The sequence below is a fragment of the Mizuhopecten yessoensis genome, unplaced genomic scaffold, assembly GCF_002113885.1.
Source record: "Mizuhopecten yessoensis strain PY_sf001 unplaced genomic scaffold, ASM211388v2 scaffold715055, whole genome shotgun sequence".
Classification (NCBI taxonomy): domain Eukaryota; kingdom Metazoa; phylum Mollusca; class Bivalvia; order Pectinida; family Pectinidae; genus Mizuhopecten; species Mizuhopecten yessoensis.
Window position 1 is genome coordinate 1 of NW_018479429.1, and position 6,700 is coordinate 6,700.

At 36.5% G+C, this 6,700-nt stretch overlaps 1 long non-coding RNA gene across 1 annotated transcript; it reads left to right on the plus strand.

Moving 5' to 3' along the window:
- The first annotated feature begins 536 nt into the window (after window positions 1-536).
- Window positions 537-6,462, plus strand: LOC110441035. Its single transcript, XR_002461812.1, has 5 exons — window positions 537-1,719; window positions 2,635-2,714; window positions 5,033-5,066; window positions 5,470-5,548; window positions 6,344-6,462. It is a non-coding gene; the product is annotated as an uncharacterized LOC110441035 (long non-coding RNA).
- The last annotated feature ends 238 nt before the right edge of the window (window positions 6,463-6,700 follow it).

Here is a 6,700-nt window from a genome sequence, read left to right on the forward strand (position 1 = left end):
GTATGGTGTTATACTGTACTATAACAGGAGAGTAGGTATGGTGTTATACTGTATACTATAACAGGAGAGTAGGTATGGTGTTATACTGTACTATAACAGGGGAGTAGGTATGGTTTTATACTGTATACTATAACAGGGGAGTAGATATGGTTTTATACTGTACTATAACAGGGGAGTAGGTATGGTGTTATACTGTTTACTATAACAGGGGAGTAGGTATGGTGTTATATTGTACTATAACATGGGAGTAGGTATGGTTTTATACTGCATACTATAACAGGGGAGTAGATATGGTTTTATACTGTACTATAACAGGGGAGTATGTATGGTTTTATACTGTATACTATAACAGGGGAGTAGGTATGGTTTTATACTGTATACTATAATAGGGGAGTAGGTATTGTGTTATACTGTACTATAACAGGGGAGTAGGTATGGTTTTATACTGCATACTATAACAGGGGAGTAGATATGGTTTTATACTGTACTATAACAGGGGAGTATGTATGGTTTTATACTGTATACTATAACAGGGGAGGAGGTATTGTGTTATACTGTACTATAACAGGGGAGTTGGTATGGTTTTATACTGTATACTATAACAGGGGAGTAGGTATGGTTTTATACTGTACTATAACAGGGGAGTAGGGATGGTGTTTTACTGTACTATAACAGGGGAGTAGGTATGGTTTTATAGTTCATTATTTACTTTGTGTGATTTATTCCTGTGATTGTTCTGTATGAAGTTTTAAACAACCTGGCACCTGACTTGTATAAAAATCTCAACTCTTGAGATTTCCTCAAGTCTAAGATCTCCCATAGACAATACATTGCTTGAGATTTCCTCAAGTGTAAGATTTCCCATAAACGATACATTGCTTGAGATTTTTCATACAAGTGTGGCCAGAAGTGGACAGAACTTATCTCTTGGCCATTGGTTAAGATTGATTTATTGAAATGTTGTTGGAGTCGGCTATTACTATATATCTGCATGGATTCTTATCACTATGTTATACAAAATGTTCATCAGTTTGAAATTAAAATGTCATTTGGAGAGCTTGTTTAGCTTAGTTTGGTACATACTAGCATCCCTGTTCCAGAGGAAAAGAATGTATACATGAAATGTCTAGCTGCATGAAGTCAGAGTGGTTCGGCCCAATAGGGGAAATGATTACATTTGTGAACAGACTACATGTACTTCTTAAATATAAGCTGATATACATGTACTTGGAAGTTAATATCTATAAAGCATACCTTGACCTGTTAGCCGGTACATTATGTATTACAAAACTAGACAAATTTTCTAATTCTTTTGTTCAGATAAAAAAAAATAAGTACATGTACTGGTTAATGAATGGTAGCTATATAGAAGCCTAATCACATTCTTGTTCTAGGTACGAAGAAAACCATATTAAAATAGCTTTATGTGCTGAAGTTATATAACCAAGTTAATAAAGTGAACAAATGTAATAAGATGCTCACAAAATATACCAAGCTTACCAAAACCTTCATAAAGTTTAGTGTAATTGAATCGGAAGTACTTAGCTATAGGTTGGAAGCTAAAATTAAATTTCCGGGACAATCAGAAGTCAATATATGCTAGTAAACATTCTCAAGTACAACTGTATGTAAGTATTCTTCACTTGTGTTTGGTAGATACTCTTTATGAAGATAACCAGGATCGTTACTTTGACTCGGAGGATGAGCGGCTGCCTACAGGTGAGGTGTTGACTGGTCATGTGATTCATTTATGAATCACTGGTCATGTGATTCATTTACTGGTCATGTGATTTACTGGTCATGTGATTCATTTACCCTTTCACATTAGATCCCAGTGGAGTACATTTACATAATGTTGAAACTGGAGAAGAACTGTCTGCCTCTGTCCTGTTAACTTCATAGGATTTTCTCTGTTGTCAATCAAAGACAGTTATAAATTGGGCTCTTATAAGGGATTTAGAACATTCTGAAATTATTCCCAGTGAACTGGTAGGAGATGATTAACATGATGACAAGTATCACGACTCGTAACTCGGTGGGTAATCTCCCAGCTCTATAATAAAGAGATTTGGGGATCGACACCTAGCTGTGGGACAAAGATTTGTTTATAGCGATTATCATAAATATGTTTATTACATTTTTAGTGTAGAAATTTAAGGATTGACAGCGAACAGGAAGTTGGTAGATGAAGTTTTTTTACTGTGACAAATATATCTTTTTGTTCTTGTCACATTCAACCAACCAATCATTGAGCAGGATTTAGTGCTAAAAATAACAAGCAGTGAGCATTGTCAATTGTGACTTCACTGACAGCCTGACATTTTCTTATTGTGACATTATAATACATCATTCCTTGTCTCAGTACTTTCTTATTGTGACGTTGTAATACAATCATTCCCTGTCTCAATACTTTCTGGCAGAAGGTGGATTATATGTTCACAGAAGCCAATGTGTTTACAAAGAAAAATGCAATAAATAGATTGATATTGGTGTCTTGATGAGCAGAAGTTACATTTCACGAGTGGATGAATATATTGATAGCTTTCCCGAATGTGTAATTACATTCCAGTGTAAACGTAAATGATGTTTTATTGTAATGTATTACAATGTATGTTTACTGATTTGTTGTTACAGGTTTGTCAGGGTATCGGGATTCACCGGGCGAAAGCGATGTTGACGACGAGTTTGAAAGTGTGTCACAGGTCACAGGCCCTGTAAGTTAATAATAAGAGAGTGTTTTAGGTCAGAGTCATTTACAAGTATTATAAAGAATGATGGGAATTCAGAAATCGTGACTGTAAGCATGTAACATATTCGGGGTCAAATCATATCACAAAATTGCAGGCAATTATATAGAGAATAATACATGCCTTTTTCCATATCACACCAAGTATCACCCCGAGACTGCAATATCAGCCCAAGAGCCGAAGGCCCGAGGGCTGATATTAGTCGAGGGTAAAAGCTACTATCTTATGATAATTTTTTCTTTAGAAATATTTAAAAACCAAAAAAAAATCCAAAAGGAATGTGATACGGTGGGGGCTGATATGGGTAAGAGCAATTGTATTGTATCGCATATACAAAAAAAACCGTATTTATTGGTAAGTATGTAATAAATACAATTCATTCATGAAAGACACAGTTTTGAGGAATCAATGGAGCTGCTTCAGTAATCTTTTATAAGGAAAAAGGAAACGTGGCTATTGTTGTAACATAAAGCTGAAGTATGTCCGACTACGTATGGCGTACTACTAATGAGAGATTTTAATGAAGGAGAGGCGAACTACTAATGAGAGATTTTAATGAAGGAGAGGCGAACTACTAATGAGAGATTTTAATGAAGGAGAGGCGTACTACTAATGAGAGATTTTAATGAAGGAGAGGGGTACTACTAACGAGAGATTCTAATGAAGGAGAGGCGTACTACTAACGAGAGATTTTAATGAAGGAGAGGCGTACCACTAATGAGAGATTCTAATGTAGGAGAGGCGTACTACTAACAAGAGATTTTAATGAAGGAGAGGCGTACTACTAACAAGAGATTTTAATGAAGGAGAGGCGTACTACTAACGAGAGATTTTAATGAAGGAGAGGCGTACTACTAATGAGAGATTTTAATGAAGGAGAGGCGTACTACTAACGAGAGATTTTAATGAAGGAGAGGCGTACTACTAATGAGAGATTTTAATGAAGGAGAGGCGTACTACTAACGAGAGATTTTAATGAAGGAGAGGCGTACTACTAATGAGAGATTTTAATGAAGGAGAGGCGTACTACTAACGAGAGATTTTAATGAAGGAGAGGCGTACTACTAATGAGAGATTTTAATGAAGGAGAGGCGTACTACTAACGAGAGATTTTAATGAAGGAGAGGCGTACTACTAATGAGAGATTTTAATGAAGGAGAGGCGTACTACTAACGAGAGATTTTAATGAAGGAGAGGCGTACTACTAATGAGAGATTTTAATGAAGGAGAGGCGTACTACTAACGAGAGATTTTAATGAAGGAGAGGCGTACTACTAATGAGAGATTTTAATGAAGGAGAGGCGTACTACTAACGAGAGATTTTAATGAAGGAGAGGCGTACTACTAATGAGAGATTTTAATGAAGGAGAGGCGTACTACTAACGAGAGATTTTAATGAAGGAGAGGCGTACTACTAATGAGAGATTTTAATGAAGGAGAGGCGTACTACTAACGAGAGATTTTAATGAAGGAGAGGCGTACTACTAATGAGAGATTTTAATGAAGGAGAGGCGTACTACTAACGAGAGATTTTAATGAAGGAGAGGCGTACTACTAATGAGAGATTTTAATGAAGGAGAGGCGTACTACTAACGAGAGATTTTAATGAAGGAGAGGCGTACTACTAATGAGAGATTTTAATGAAGGAGAGGCGTACTACTAACGAGAGATTTTAATGAAGGAGAGGCGTACTACTAATGAGAGATTTTAATGAAGGAGAGGCGTACTACTAACGAGAGATTTTAATGAAGGAGAGGCGTACTACTAATGAGAGATTTTAATGAAGGAGAGGCGTACTACTAACGAGAGATTTTAATGAAGGAGAGGCGTACTACTAATGAGAGATTTTAATGAAGGAGAGGCGTACTACTAACGAGAGATTTTAATGAAGGAGAGGCGTACTACTAATGAGAGATTTTAATGAAGGAGAGGCGTACTACTAACGAGAGATTTTAATGAAGGAGAGGCGTACTACTAACGAGAGATTTTAATAAAGGAGAGGCGTACTACTAATGAGAGATTTTAATGAAGGAAAGACGTACTACTAATGAGAGATTTCAATGAAGGAGAGGCGTACGTACTACTAATGAGAGATTTAAGATTGCCAAGATTTCTGTAGTGAACCTCACATTTTCTAAGAAATTTTATCAATTGGAAATGAGTGTCTATGCATAAGGAAATATCTGTATGCAAATCTCATGTCATAAAAGAAATCTGATACTACATGGAATTAAATCAATAGAAATACAGTATAATCAAGGAGGTTTTGGTTTTCTTGGTTCCAGAGGAGACCGGTGTGGAATGTAACAGATTCTGATGGTGAGTACTTCTGTCAGGTTATGTTGGTATTTATGTCAACTGATCAGGTAAATGAGTTATTGAGTTACAAATATCGAAGCATATAACATGTTGTGGAGTGTTTACTGGACATATAACATACTGTGGAGTGTTTACTGGACATATAACATATTGTGGAATGTTTACTGGACATTTAACATATTGTAGAGTGTTTACTGGACATATAACATAGTGTGGAGTGTTTACAGGACATAAAACATATTGTGGAGTGTTTACTGGACATATAACATATCGTGGAATGTTTACTGGACATATAACATACTGTGGAGTGTTTACTGGACATATAACATATTGTGGAGTGTTTACTGGAAAATCCTACATTTATCTTTTGATGAGGTTTTAATTTGAGTTTCACGTTTTACAGGAGAATCCTTTCTTCCCAAGGCATCGAGAACTCTGCCAGAGCCCTCCCGCTCCAAATCAACTAAGTACAAGTCAGACAGGTAACTTAAAGGAAGATAGATGTTAGAGGTAATATTGAAATAAATGTTACAGGTAATTTGGCAAAAGCTTTCCATTTTTGTTCAACACTGTCCAGCAAACAATTAACAATTTGCTGTTGCACAGATCACCATGTGACATCAATCGACTGTAATAAAAGTCTTGAGATTGACATATACGTGGATCTCAGCCGAGGCGGGATGATCATTGCCCACAAAGTGTTGACAATTTATGAATATAACCCTGAAGGCCCTTCAAGGGTGTGAATGATTCTTTTTCTCTTACCCCTGCTAGTTGATGTGATGTCATACAATTGTTATGCCTGTGAGATTCCCTCATCTCTAGGTTGAGACAAGGATAGCTTACTCAGGTAAAATCTGAATACGCTTGTCCGGAAAGTGAGATCTCAACCAGAGGGGGATATTTCAGAGGCTGCCAAGAATTTGGCAACTTAAAGAATCTGCCCTGAGTGTTGAGATCCTTGTCTCATCCCCATGGGGAGGAATATATATATATATATATGGCTCATTTTCTCTTACCGTCTTGGACCTCTCATATGTAATAATGATGTGAATCAATGCATTATTGATGTGATGTCAGTCAGTTGTTGAGAATCGGAATCCGCTCACTGAAGCCTAGTGTAGGGCAAAGATTTGTCACTGGAAAAATTATCTGTCCAAGGTAGGAGAGAAAAATCTTTGAACTTACGTATTTCATCTTAAAACGGACTGATTTTTCAACATGAGATTCTGTGATTCTGTCTGTGATTTGAAGTCTTGTCCTTTTGTTATGTACAGATTTGCATCATCAGTGCCAACCAAATTCAAGGGGGAGGCCTACCCAAGCCAGTCAATGGAGAGTGCTGACTCTTTCTTACAGGCAGGCAAGACTTGGACCCCAGGACGGGAATATGAGGTACGATCACAATATTAGTGGGAAGCAGTTTGATATGTGTAATCAAATATATCCTTGAATGTTTTCTTTATTTCATTTATTTAGTTTTCTAATCAAAACTTAATTTATTTTATATCAAATACAGGTAACCATTATTTAGTGAGATTATAGTGATGGTATAAATAACCCACAAGAACCAAAAATATCTTCAGATCTATACACCTACCATAGGGTCAGGACAGTGTTAAACACTGGACCTT